General features: G+C 39.3%; 1 non-coding gene across 1 annotated transcript; it reads right to left on the bottom strand.

The window, feature by feature from the left end:
- Positions 1-7,715: 7,715 nt before the first annotated feature.
- Positions 7,716-7,882, bottom strand: LOC116278843 (U1 spliceosomal RNA). Its single transcript, XR_004188199.1, has one exon. It is a non-coding gene; the product is annotated as a U1 spliceosomal RNA (small nuclear RNA).
- Positions 7,883-14,063: the final 6,181 nt, after the last annotated feature.

The raw sequence follows: 14,063 nt of genomic DNA, 5'->3' as shown, positions 1-14,063 counted from the left end.
AATAGAGAAAATTGTACAACCTCATTCACAAGTATATCTATAGTTAACAACTCAGTACAATTATTCTGACTGCCTTTTTAAAAAATCATTGTTTTTAAATTAATTTAAAAGGTTTTTTTTTTTTCCTTTTTAACTACATCTGTCTTTCCTGACCAGCCACTGTACAAAGGATAAACTTAAGTCTAGTGTCACTGCAAGCAGTTTCAGAAATAGAGCACTAGGTGTCACCCAAAATTGATAGGAAAAGCAAACCAACTAAGGAACAGTCCACAGGAGGGAGGAGAGAGCCCAGCATATAGCAGAGGAAAGCACAAGGTAACTCTATTGTGAGAAGGATGGAGACAGAGGGAGGACCAGCAGAAGGAAGAGGAATGCCATCTACCTAGGGGATGGTAAAGCAGGCCATCGAACAAGATGAAAATGGAATCAGTTTTAGTTTTATCATAACTTCACTCCCCACCTATGTCTTCTTAGAATATTTGCATACATTTGTACATATATTCTTACTCTCCTGGGTAATACCCTGGAGATTTTTAAGAAATCTCCAAGAGTAAGCACAGAAAATAGTACCAACCAATCATCAAACCCAAAACCCCATTTTTTGGCTGTATCAATGAACTTTGTATGTGAAAAGAACTCTGTGTATGTGTGCACATGTGTGTGTGTGGTGTGTGTGTAAGCCTTTAAGTTCATAAACATAACACAAAGTTTAAAGAAACTTATTAGCTTTGAAGAAATTGTATTGTAAATTGTCCCTGGTGACTGGGTTTATATGATTTATTTGACCTTTTGGCATGCATGCAGACACAAAAATTAGGCATGACGTTAGCCTGTTAAGACACAGATTTGGTTGGATAAAATGAAATGCTACTGATCTTTCAGGACTTACACGAGTCCCACTTTCCTCAAAAGTCGATTTCCACTATTTCAGCTTTCTGTCTTTAAACTGTATTGTACTGTTAACTGAAACTCTATAGAATAACATTCATCATTTATTTTCTCAATGTATGGGAGGTATTTTCCAAATCATATGGATCAAGTCATTATTATCCATATCATATGGATCAAGTCACTGATTACTTTTAAATTACATTTTCTGTTTACTTCTCCCCTTCTTTACAGTGCCGGGCAGAGTACTATGCACAAAGGTGCTCGACCAACACTTGCTGGTCAATCAGGTGATTACAGAAGGCAAAGTGTATTTAGGTACACTGTTGGCATCAAGCTGTTTTAATGTTTAACATAAATATTATTAAAGCATTAATAAAGCTAGAATGCTGTCTTGATTACTGTAGCTCTGTAGTATTATCTGAAGTCTGGGAGAGTTATTCCTCCAGCCTCTGTCTTTTTCTTCAGTAGTGCTTTGGCAATTCTAGGTCTTCTGTGGTTCCATGTAAATTTTATTATGATTTGTCCTAGTTCTGTGAAATATATCCTGGGTAATCTGATAGGGATTGCATGAAATCTGTAGATTGCCTTGGGCAGTGTGACCATTTTAACAATATTGATTCTTCCGATCCAGGAGCATGGGATATCTATCCATTGTTTTAAGTCTTCTTTAATTTCCTTCATCAGTGTTTTATAGTTTGCCCTGTGTAAGTCTTTCACCTCCTTGGTTAGATTTACTCTGAGGTATTTTATTACTTTGGGTGTTATTTTAAAGGAGATTGTTTCTTTACTTTTTTTCTGTTGATTCATCATTAGTGTAAAGAAATGCAACTGATTTTTGAACGTTAATCTTGTAACCTGCTACCTTGCTGAATTCTTCGATTATTTCTAGTAGTTTTTGTGTGGACCTTTTAGGGTTTTCTATATATAGTATCATGTCATCTGCATATAGTGACACTTTTACCTCTTCTTTTCCAATTTGGATCCCTTTTATTTCTCTCTCTTGTCTGATTGCTGTGGCTTCCAAGACTATATTGAAGAGGAGTGGTGATAGTGGGCAGCCTTGTCTTGTCCCAGATTTTACTGGGAAGCTTTTGAGTTTTTCACCGTTGAGTACTATGCTGGCTGTAGGTTTGTCACATACAGCTTTTATTATGTTGCCACTTTGGTGAGAGTTTTTATCATAAACATGGTATTGGTACAAAAACAGACGTATAGACCAATGTAACAGAATAGAGAGCCCAGAAATGAACCCACAAACTTTTGGTCAACTAATCTTTGACAAAGGAGGCAAAAATACACAATAGAATAAAGACAGTCTCTTCAGCAAATGGTGTTGGGAAAACTGGACAGCAGCATGTAAATCAATGAAGCTAGAACACTCCATTATACCATACACAAACATAAACTCAAAATGGATCAAAGACTTAAACATAAGACAAGATACAATAAACCTCCTAGAAGAAAATATAGGCAAAACATTATCTGACATACATCTCAAAAATGTTCTCCTAGAACAGTCTACCCAAGCAATAGAAATAAAAGCAAGAATGAACAAATGGGACCTAATGAAAATTTCAAGCTTCTGCACAGCAAAGGAAACCAGAAGTAAAACAAAAAGACAACCTACGGAATGGGAGAAAATTTTTGCAAATGAAACTGACAAAGGTTTGATCTCCAGAATATATAAGCAGCTCATACGACTTAATAAGAAACAACCAAACAACCCAATCCAAAAATGGGCAGAAGACCTAAACAAGCAATTCTCCAAGGAAGACATACAAATGATCAAAAAGCACATGAAAAAATGCTCAATATCACTAATTATCAGAGAAATGCAAATCAAAACTACGATGAGGTATCACCTCACACCAGTCAGAAACTAACTGGCCTTCAGCCAGAGCTTCAAGACCGAGTCAAGATAGCATCTGAAAAACACCACTTGTGGGGAATCGTTACAGTTCCACTCGTGGTCGTACTACAGGACTGCAGGGTCCCTCCTCAGAGATACACTCAGCTCTTCAGTCACAGCTGGTGAGTCTGAAAGCTGGCTCAAGTCCAGAAAATCGGCAAAGGATGTTTTTTTTTTAGAGTAGCAATGTCATCTGTTCTTGCTTTAGATTAGATATATTTAAAGCAGTATTTTGTCTGTCTTGCCTTTAGGGCCACCACGTTAACATAATCACCTGCACAACTTTCTGAGGGTCAGACACACTAGGCTGCCACTCTGACTTTGCGAGTCATTTACAATATTTGTGACTAGCCCCTCCTTTTGGCCTCTATGATTCCATGGACTTATCATCCTCTTCGTTTTTAAATGAGCCAAGCTCTGTGACATCCTCTTCTTCTCTGATCCAGGAAATACAGAAGAAAAGCATCACTGAATTTCTCAGTGAGGCTAGTGTCCCTTACCAGTGTTTTGCTGATGACCTTGGTGAACTGCGTGTCTTCTGGGTCTTCCCAGAAATGTAATCTTTTCGTAGGCCATCAGGCTTTACCCAGAATATCCACTCATTTGTGCCTACTTCCCTGAGCCTTTTAATTCACTTCTCAACTGTCTGCCAAAGCATTTCTGGCATTTCAACTTGTTTCAGCAAAGCCATCACTTTCTAAAGGTTCCTAGTACCACCCCAGCAGTAAATTTTTAAGTTCTTGCTGTGTGTTAAATCCTGTATCACAAAAGAGGTCCCAAGTCAATAAAGGCTTTCTTATCCAATCTTCTGTGACCCTCTTGATCAGGCACCCTCAAAACTGAGTCCTACTTTTACCCCCTTAGTTCCTGCCAATACCTGGCAGCTAATTATTATAGCTCTTTTGATATACAGTCCTTCTCTCTTAAGATATACGGCATATTCCTAAGATATGCTGTTACTTATCCCTTATGGGATGGCCTTGAAGACAAGACAAGAGGTCAGGAGAGACCGTCAGGTCAGCCCCTGTTGCCTTGGTCGGGAGAGGCTTCTGACTCAGTGCCTTCCCTCACAGGGAGATCACAAGCTCTTAATAGCGAGGACTGGCCACCTAGGGAGACTCTGAGGGTTCAGAGAAATCTGAGGAGTTGAAATGCTTGGCTTTGTTCACCAAGATCCCATGTATCAGGGTCCCACATTCTCCCAACCAGGGTCATGACCTTGGCACAACAGACCTGCTCAAATGAATATTAAAATATCCTTGAAACTTGGCAACTCTATTAAATCCTGAGTTTTATCTTTTCCTTCTCTCTCCCGTAGGCAATGAAGCCTTCTGACTCTCACACTTAGTTTTCAGTTATTTGTTAACAGCTTTTAGGCTTTCAATACCTTTTAGTTAGTGTATCAGAGATATTTAATTTCAAGGAACAGATTCTACTGACTTAGTATGCAGCGTTTTCACTGTATTTGCACCAGTGACATGGGCTGCCAGCTTGAGCTAAGGACTGTCCATGCCCCACAGTCCTCTTGATATATGGTCATCATGTCCAGCTGGGCAAGAAGTGATCTAGTTCTAAAAGTCCTGTTCTGGTACCACTGAGCCCTGTGAGAATGAGACACTGATATGGAATTAGGATGACAAGAGTTTTACTGAGGTGACATACCTGGGAAAGGAAATTGGAAGAGGCAGGACTGGGAAGGGATAGTCATCAATTCATGGTGTAGCTCAGTCTACAAAACAGGAAATGAATACTACCTAATGGAGAAGTCCCACACTGAGCAGAAATGACTACACCCTGATGCCACCCACAGTCTCGCTCATTGGCTGGGGCCCTTCTGTGGAAAGCGTGTCCTCAGTTCGAAGACAGAGGCTGACATGATGGATTTAAAGCTGTCAGACTCTCCACAATCCTGAAAGGGGATCTTAGTGGTGTATCTCTATCTCTACCATAAGTAGCTAAAAAACCAACTAACTGAATATACAAATGAACAAATGAAAAGGAGAAAAAGTAAATATTCTAGCAGCAACGATTTCACTAGTAAAGCAACATGTCCTGGGTAAGTCCATGACATACTGATAACCAGAAGCCAAGTCAGGTTCATCTTCCAGGTCGTGACGTGAAGACTTTGGGTAATGATGTGTAGCAGAGCTCCCAGTGTTCATTTGAGAAGCCTGGGCTGCCCTGAGAATCAGAAGCTGGTTTCAGAGTCATCCGTTAAGGACAAGTGCCCCCATTAACTTTGTTGTATATGAATTATCCACATGTAATTCAGTATCACAAATGCTTTTTCCAGCTGCACTTTATTGAAAGTGCCACCCTTTGCACAAAAAGCATTGTCTTTTGCGGGGAGCATTTACCACGTTAGGTATAAAAACCAGACTTAGTTCAGCTCCTCACAAAGTCATAGGACACAACAACTGGGGATGTTACTGAAGAACACAACAAATTTACCTACAGAGAATGCACCAGAAACATGTAAGAAGAGTAGCTTTAAAGTAGAGTTGACAGTGAAAGGACTGGTGAGAGCTCTGTATAATAATAAACCTGTGGTGGGGGAGAAAAAGTGAGGACGATTATTAAGATGGGCCAAATCCATTTTTTGGAGATGAAACTCAGAGATAAAGAAAATGCCACAGATTGGGGGGAAAATTAGAAAAACATATCAATTAGATATTAGAGGACATCGATTGGATATTTAGAGACACAAGAGAGTTCCAGATTGAAATCCTGCACTGAATTTGCTAAGGCAGGTCAAAGCCATGAAGATCATACAGTTGTTTAAAGCAGAGACAAGCACGTTTTCTGCACCTTCTCCTTTTCTTTTTCCAGGTGGGTGGGTCTGAGGCAAGGACAATGGGAAGACTGAGGGATCGTGGTCCTAACTGGACAATCAGAAAGCCTTTTTTAGAATCAGCCATGAGAAGTGAGCATGTTTGTGTTTATCTACCTGTATATTTTAGAGAAGGCAAAATAATCTGCAGAAAACCCTGAAGCTAAGCACTTCATAGAAGGCCAATAGTAGCAGATCTTTATAAATCTGATATTGCAAATATGTGAAATCTCTCTTCAACTCCCATGCTGTAATTTTATGTTCTACAAGCAATCTTCTGATTAGAGCTTGGCTTTTATTTTGTCCACAGAGAAAGAATGCATATGGGAGCTCGGTCCCCATGTAGCAGCCTTTGTAGGTTTTAATGGAAACCAGTAAATCAGTGTTTTTGTTATAGACACTGGTGTCTGTGAGTTTTACTGAATTCCAGCTGTGAGACATGTAGAATCATTCGGCATACTCAACGTCAGGTTTCTGTAACTATGAGGCTGAAGGCTGGCCTACGAAATGAGCCGACTTTGCCAAGATATGGGCCAATTTATAGGGGTCTGTCTGATGGGCACACACAATCCCAGGTCCCTTATTTATTGTGATATCTTTGAAGTTTTCACATAAATATGAATATGAATCATTATTAGAATCTTCTCGAATGTAAGCTTTATGAGTGCAAGCAACTTTGTTTTATTCACTGATGTATCCCAAGCACCTAGGACAGTGCCAAGCAGAGTACGCACTCAGTAAGTATGTGTTGTTAATCACTCACTCTCATTAAATAAAACTTTGCTAGTTTTAGTTTAAGTTTTTGGTAAACTTACATTATCACAGATAATCAAGGATTATGCATTTATTTATATTCTTTGTACCCTTGAATGATTCCTACAGATCCTGAAGCATAAAGCAAAACATGACCTTCTATATTAGAATTCATTATTAAGCCACATATATTGGCAGTTCTTTACAATAACACAGTTAAAATTCCAACTTATCTAAAATCATCTAGTTAACTATCAACTTTATTTTTTTCATTTGTATTTTTATGCATTATAGATTTTGTCAAGCGTTGGTGAAATATTTCCATATTTAAATATACCATTTTCACCAGGGAGGAATTTACCAGGTGTTGAGAGATTTCATGGGTGAAATGATAATTTTGAATATAAATGGAAAAGTTAGTACAATTCTTGTCTTATGAGTGAGTGCAGAAAAAGGTTTGGCTCTTACAAAAGCTGGAAAATTTGGCTTACAATTTTCTGTTTTTCTTGCAGTTAAAGAATGCTTTTTGAATTCTAATGTGCAATATGATTTCAGGTATTCCACTGTAACATACTTGAAATTCAGTAAAAAGAAAAAAAGTTTACACTAGCCACATTGTAAATGGATTTTCAGCCTTTTTTCTAAGTGTGATGTTTTTCTAAACATTCAAAGAAGACTGAGCCACCTTTTAAAGGGAAGTACTCTCAAAGAAATGAGTCAAGTAGAGACGCAAACGTGGTGGAAGGTGTTGAGCCCAAGCAGGGGCTGGGCTGCCGTGGCGATGGCTTCGGATTGCCCAGCAGGGTTCTCACCCTGGTGCCTTCTCCTAGTACGACTCTGACCCTGGCTGCAGAGGGGGCACAGAACCCAGGCAAGCTCCCCTACGATGGCCAGGCAAGTGACCCAGCAGGACCAATCAGTGCCCTTCTCTGGAATTTTTATATGAATATTGTGGGTTAAAAGGGGAGTTTATTCCTGCTCTGGAAGTTAATCTTCATAAAGTAAATGTGGAACTTGGAGCAGCCATTTTCCCAAGCCACAGGGCAAAAGTTTGACAATGGAAGGAAGAAATAAAACAAGGGAAACTGAACTGAGAAACAGAAAAGAGGTCAAGAGAAGGGGAGGTTGTAATGCAACTGGTTTACAGGGGGCACAGTGATGTAGTCTGGGCTGTCAAGGAGGCTTTTGATCAGTCAATTAGTCTGCTTGGGCTGCCGTAACAAAATACCATTAGTATTACCTATAGGTATTTATTTCTCACGGTTCCAGAAGTTTAGAAGCCCAAGATCAAGTGCTGGCATATTTGATTCCTTTCCCTTTTGTTTTTTTTCCCAGGAGAAAGCAAGAACGCAGTCCCCCATTCCCACAAATTACACAGTCGAGTTTCCCACATTTGGGGAAACTGTAGGAGTCAGCATATCCAGAGGGCAAGGATAAGCCTCACCCTGGGAAAACCACTTTCATGCCCATGGTGTCTCCCTCCCCCGCCGGGTAAGTACAGATTTAGTTTCTGATGAGACCTCTCTTCCTGGCTTGTGGAAGCCACCTTCTTGCTATGTCCTCTGCTTTTTCCTCTTCTTATAAGGCCACCAATCTATCTGATTAGGAACTCACCTTTATGATCTCATTTAACCTTAATTACCTCCTAAAAGTCCCATCTCTAGATATAATCACATTGCCAGGAATACAGTTTCAACATATGTAGATTGCAGGGAACAGGTCACTCCATAGCAATCACAGAGTGAATTAGCATCTTCACTCTTGCCAGATCTCTCCCTTATTGGTGATTTTATGCTGCTGCTCCCTCTGCTCTGCTTGGTTCACTGTTACTCATCCACAGCTCAACTAATCATCATTTCTTCATGGAAGCTTTCCCTGATCTCTAGGATTAGGTGAAACCTCCTCATTATGCTCTTACTTTATGCTCTCAGGCTGCCACGTGCTTTCCTTTTGGAGCACTTCCATAATCGTCGGGCTATTTGTGCAAGTGTTTGCTCCAGGCCTGTTTTCCTATTTTGCCTCTGACATCCTTGGGGCCAATGACTGTGCCTGATGTTCTCATCAGCGTACCTGCAATATTATCATTGCACCTGGTAGGTTGTAGGCAGCCATCAGAAGTTTCTCGAGTCAACATAAGGATGAAATATAAATCTGAGACTAACCTGGTTATAAAGGGCCAAATATTTTCCAAGCAGAGGTAACAGCATATGCAACAACTCTGAAATAGGATCTTACCTAAAGGGAGGCACTTTGTAAAATAAAACTACAATGAGTGAAACATGGAGGGTGACAAGGGTGCAAAGCCTGGAAGGGATCTGATTCTGCAGGTTCTTATTCTTCATTTTTAGGGAATTTTGTCTTTCTGTCCTAAAAGAAATGAACAAATATTGAAGAATTTTAAGCAAGAAAATGACGCTTTGTTTTGCATCTTATTAGAATCTCTCTGGCTCCTAAGTGGGAAGTGATTGGACAAGAGCAAGATGGATATAAGGAGAACAGAGAGAGGTCTTATAAGAATCTATAAGGCAATAACTGAAACTGAACTGTGGTAGTGACAGAGAGATGGGGGACCAATAATATTAAAAAATGCTTGAATGAGGATACACAACAGTTTATATTTAACCTATAGGAAGGCAGTCAAATATTTTTATTATAACTGACTAATGCTCTACTTTTGCAAACAACAGTCAATTTTCCATTTATGTCAAAACTATTCAACATACTCTGTTATGGTTAAGATTATTTAGTGCCAAGAAAATAGAAATGAGGAGTAGTAGTAATAAATGTATGGAAAGTCAATCATTTGCTATTAAAATCCTTCAGGCATTCAATTTTATGGAAGTTCTGCAACCAGCTAAGAAAGAAACCAATTCATAAAGATGCATAAATGCACGTCATAATGTTTAGGGTATGCTCGCTTATATTTTGCTGTATTAATAATAAATTCCAGAGCTTAAGTCAATAGGTATACAAATTAGAGGTCCTTTACTGAGGGCTTTGTTTTATATAATCCTTTTGTAAAGTATGAGATGCTTAATTCCGTTAAAGATTAAAAAATTCAATGTGAAGCTTATAAAAACTCTCAATAATCAGAAAACACTGGTAAAGGTTTTGAAGGATATAAGCTGCTTTGCTTTCTTTTGCTCTTCCATCGACTTTTAGTCAACAGCTGGGAGTCAGGAATTTGCTTATTATTTTAAAATTAATTTCAACAGTAGTTAAAGACTGCTAGAATGTATCTGCGTAATGAAACACTTAAGTCAAGATGGGTAACTAAACAGTCAGGTTTTTCACTACTCCTTTTGAAAAACCTATTGAAATGCCAAAAATAAATACTGATAAAATAATAACTGTGCTAGTGACCTCAACAGATTGCAAAGACTTAGCAAACAAGAGAACTGACGAATTAATAGAGTTGACTGCACATTAAATAAAGGGACAGTGTGACTGTGAAACAAGGTAACTTTAAACTGGGTGAGTCCATGCTGCTCAAAGATAGGAACTAGCTTCAAAAGGTGAGTGTTCACCACAGAGTCCTGGAATCAACATCAGAAGGGGACAGAGGACCGTTTGCTTTATGTGGTCTGCCAAACGGTGGCAAACAACTGTTCTTTCTCTAAATGCTGCTGGCTCCAGCGTTGGCCACGGCATCACCAAGTGGAGTATGGTTCACCAAATGAAATGTGGATGCTTTGATGTGGGAAACTCTAAAAAAGAGCATTGAAGTTGTAGAAGTAGAGTACTGCCATAAGAAAAAGGGGACCCAAAATAAGAAAATGATATATGAAAAGAAAACTCACCTGGCCATGGTCCTAGTAGTCTTTTTTTTTTTTTCTCATCTCCCACCCCCTACCCCCTGGTCCTAGTAGTCTTGCTTTACATTTCTATATCTTTTTTAGAAAAATTTTGTTAATTTTCACAAAAATAAACTGCTAGAATTTTGATATAGATTTTATTGATTATATAGAAAAATTAAGAAAAAAAAATCACCTCTTTACCTTATAAGCTTTCTAGCTATGAACATCGTGTGTCCTGCTATCTATTTAGGCTGATTTCTCTCTGTAACGTTTTGTAGATTTCCACTGTAAAGTTCTTGCACATATTTTGCATATTTTGAATATTCCCAAACGTTGCCTATTTTTGATGCCAATTTAAATACTATCACTTAAAAATAACTCCTAAATAAATTGATTTTATTTGGAAATGCAGTAGGATTTTAAATATTGATCATTTGTCTAATACTAGTAAGTTTAGCAGGGATGTATTTGTATTTATTTTGTTTTGTTGTTGTTTTCTTATGGTGTTTTAAGACATCAATATTTACTGAGGTTAAGCATTAAGTTACTTTTACAGATGGTGTATCATTTCACAGCATATGGAAACGATCTTTCAAATGTCCACCTGGTCAGGTCCAACTTCAGTTACAATTTAAGTAACAGGGCATCAATTGAGAAAATTAGAATATAATAATCACATGATCTAATTCTAGAGGGCCTAAAGCAATAAAAGTAGATATCCTAAAGTTATAGTAAAGCTATTGATATTCTGAAAACAGTATCTTAGAGTTTATAATTGTATACATTTCAAAAGAGTAAATGCAAAATCAATTAAGTAACAAGTTAAATGCCAAAAAGGCATCCACCAGAATTAATTTAATTTAAAGAGAGAAAACAAATCAGATACCCTGCTGAGCGTGTAAATGTTTGGGATTTGGCTCCTGTCAGCCTCAGTCAGACCTACGCATCACCCTGGATCCCTGAGCCTTTAATCGCATCCCTCCTGCTCTCCTGGGGACCCGATGAGAAAGGGTATTCTGGGCCACATGTGGAACAGTAGACACAAAAGGTCGCTTGGAAAAAGTTGCATTTCAAACTCGAATTCAGCCAATTTTTGTGACCGTTTTCTTTCCATAGATAATTGAGGTTTCTCTTGGTAGAAATTACAGCCAACACATTTTCTTGAGCTCTTTTCTCATGGGAATTGATTCACCTTGGACTGAAGGAAATGGAATATCCAATTGTTTCTCCAGGTCTTTGGCTGTCTTTCTACAGAAGCCAAGGTTCTGATCTATAAGGCTAATGTTTTCACATGCTATGTAAAATTTCTCCTCCATTTCTAAGAACTAAATTCCCTCCTCCATTGATTTTCTGCAAAACTGCATTTTATCTTCTGATTTAGCCCAGGCAATGTCTGGAAGCAGGGGAAGCTTTTGAGTCTCACTTCCAAACTGTGCATTTTCTCACTGCACAGAAAGGCGCCTGCTTTGTTTGGGGACTTACGCTTGCTCTTTCTTTCATTTAAGTTTATTTAAGGAGACACTTAAGTTAACAGCATCAGTGAGCTTCTTCAAACTGACCTCTGACTGACACTCTTGGCTTCCATTTTTGATACCCTTTTTGTCCAGGGCCAACTTGTCATCATTGTGTAATCTTCTCTAAAGCGAGCAGGTAAGTTTATCACCTTAATCTTATAGCTCACCTCCTATTCCCTTTGTTTGTCAATGTTTTCTATAATTTTTTCCCTGTTACTTCAATTTTTGTACTGTTTTTCTTTTCAGCATCTTTTTTGGGCAAGGAGCTAAGCCACTTCAAAAACCTAGCTGAAGCTGAACATTTTCATCAAAGTTATTAACCATTTCTTCCTGATCCTGTTCAGTAAGTTTTCTTCTGAAATGACTTTCAGATATTTTAGGCCTCAGTCATCTGAGGCTAGGGAGCTGGATGCCTCCTTTGAGTGACTGTGTCTGTCCTTCAAGACTAGCCATCATGTCCTGAAATGAGCTTTTTGGCAACTCTGTTTTTCCGTTCTTGATTGAGGAAGTCCACTGTACCCCACAGGGAAAAGGTAGACCTGTCTGCATCTCTACGAAGTACTACCAAATACAGATTTTGTACCTTCAGGGGACTGGCCTCCACCACAGGTGACCCGAGGGCTTCAAAGGTGTATATAGTGGGTCGAACCTTCTCACTGACTTTAAGTGACTTTCCAACTCAAGCAGCAAGTCTCATGGTTAGCTCATTTTTTCCTGCAAAGTACATTTTTTAAAAAAAATAAAAGCAGTCAAAGCAGCACATACAAAATTTCCAAGGGAAAACTCAAGTACACTTGAGTTTCATGTCTATAACTGAGACACCACCATTAGAACACTGCACAGCTACCACAAGCCTGGCTGGAAAGACGATTTTTGTGACTGTCAGCAGGGCATGTCCCCTGTGGCTCCAGTGGTCACTGCCTCTGGCCAGCACCCTGGGGGTTACAACGTCCCGCAGACAGCCCTGGAGTATTACACCTTGGAAAGAGTCCCGGACAACTAGGACAGACCATCAGGGGGGCTATGGGACAAGGAAGGAGGGCAACTTATAAACTAGTACTCTTTACCTCTGCTGTGGTCACTGCACAAGTAGAAAAGGTTACAGCAAACCGGGGAAAATGAACAAGTCTGAGCATAGCCAGAGATAACCAGTCCACAGGTTGGGACCCGCAGGTTAACCATGAGGATGCCATAATCAAACCTACAGAACTAAAAGTGAACTAAACTGGGCTTCCAGTTCTGTTTCTGTTTGTTCAATAACCTCACGACCCAAGACTTCAAAATCACAACCAACATGAGGAAAACAATGCAGATAATAAATTGTCTTCCTTCAGAGTATTCCAGTTGAGCCCAACTACCCTATGAGGTTGGCAATCCCGTGAGGGCGAAAATTCTATCAAGGCCATCATTCCATGAGGCTGTTACGTCTCTTTTAACAGATAAACCTACACTTGGACAGGTTATATGGCTTGGTCAAGGACACCAACTATTAAGGTGCAGGGCTGGATTTTGAATAAAAATCAACTGACTTGAAGCTTAGTGGTTTTAGAAATACTTCTATGTTGCTTCATAGGAACAACCTACTCACCCACCCTCTACTGTTAAAATAAAGAGATTGGTAAACGATGCCTATAGGCCATGAAACTCAAAAATTCTTCAGTCCCCTCATCATTCTTTTCACCTATTGAATACAATAGTGAAGTGTCTATTACATGTGTTATTCACCCATTTATTTGATGATCAGTAATGGAACAACCCCTATGTGACAAGTACTAGTGTTACAGAAATAGGCTGGTCAAGGAGACAAGCAAGTTAAAGGACCACCGCAACATCTGTGACAAGCGCTATTAGAGATGCTAGCACAAGCCCAGGGAGGTCACCCGGCAAGCGGGAGGTGGGGCTGGAGACAGACCAAGAGCACAGTGAGAATTACAATGAAGTGAGCTTCTTAACTCATTCTGTGAGGCCAATATTACCTTAATGCCAGTGCTATGAGCAGAGGACAGGATTTTCAAGGTAATGGGAACAGGACATTAAGGACAATCAAAAAAGTAAACCTGTGATTTTCAAAACTACAAATAGCTGTACAGTGGAAGCACTGGGCAAGACAACTGAAGTGACAGGGTATCACTGGAGCACACTGCCGTGGAGCACTTATAGTAAAAACTTGGCGAGGACTTTTGATTTTTGGTCCAATGTGTAAGGAGCTTGGAAGTCATCACTCTAGTCCTTGCATCGTAACAAGCAGAAACAACTGAAAAAGCGTGTTTTGAAATATGCCGAGAGCCCTCTCTGTTATTCAACAAGAGAAGTGCCCTCAGGAGAATCTATTTTACCAGAGCCTAACTACCTGGGGTTTTTACCAAAGC

This window comes from Vicugna pacos, chromosome 7, assembly GCF_048564905.1.
Source record: "Vicugna pacos chromosome 7, VicPac4, whole genome shotgun sequence".
In the NCBI taxonomy this organism is placed as follows: Eukaryota; Metazoa; Chordata; class Mammalia; order Artiodactyla; family Camelidae; genus Vicugna; species Vicugna pacos.
This window is presented reverse-complemented; position numbering and strand designations above follow the sequence as displayed.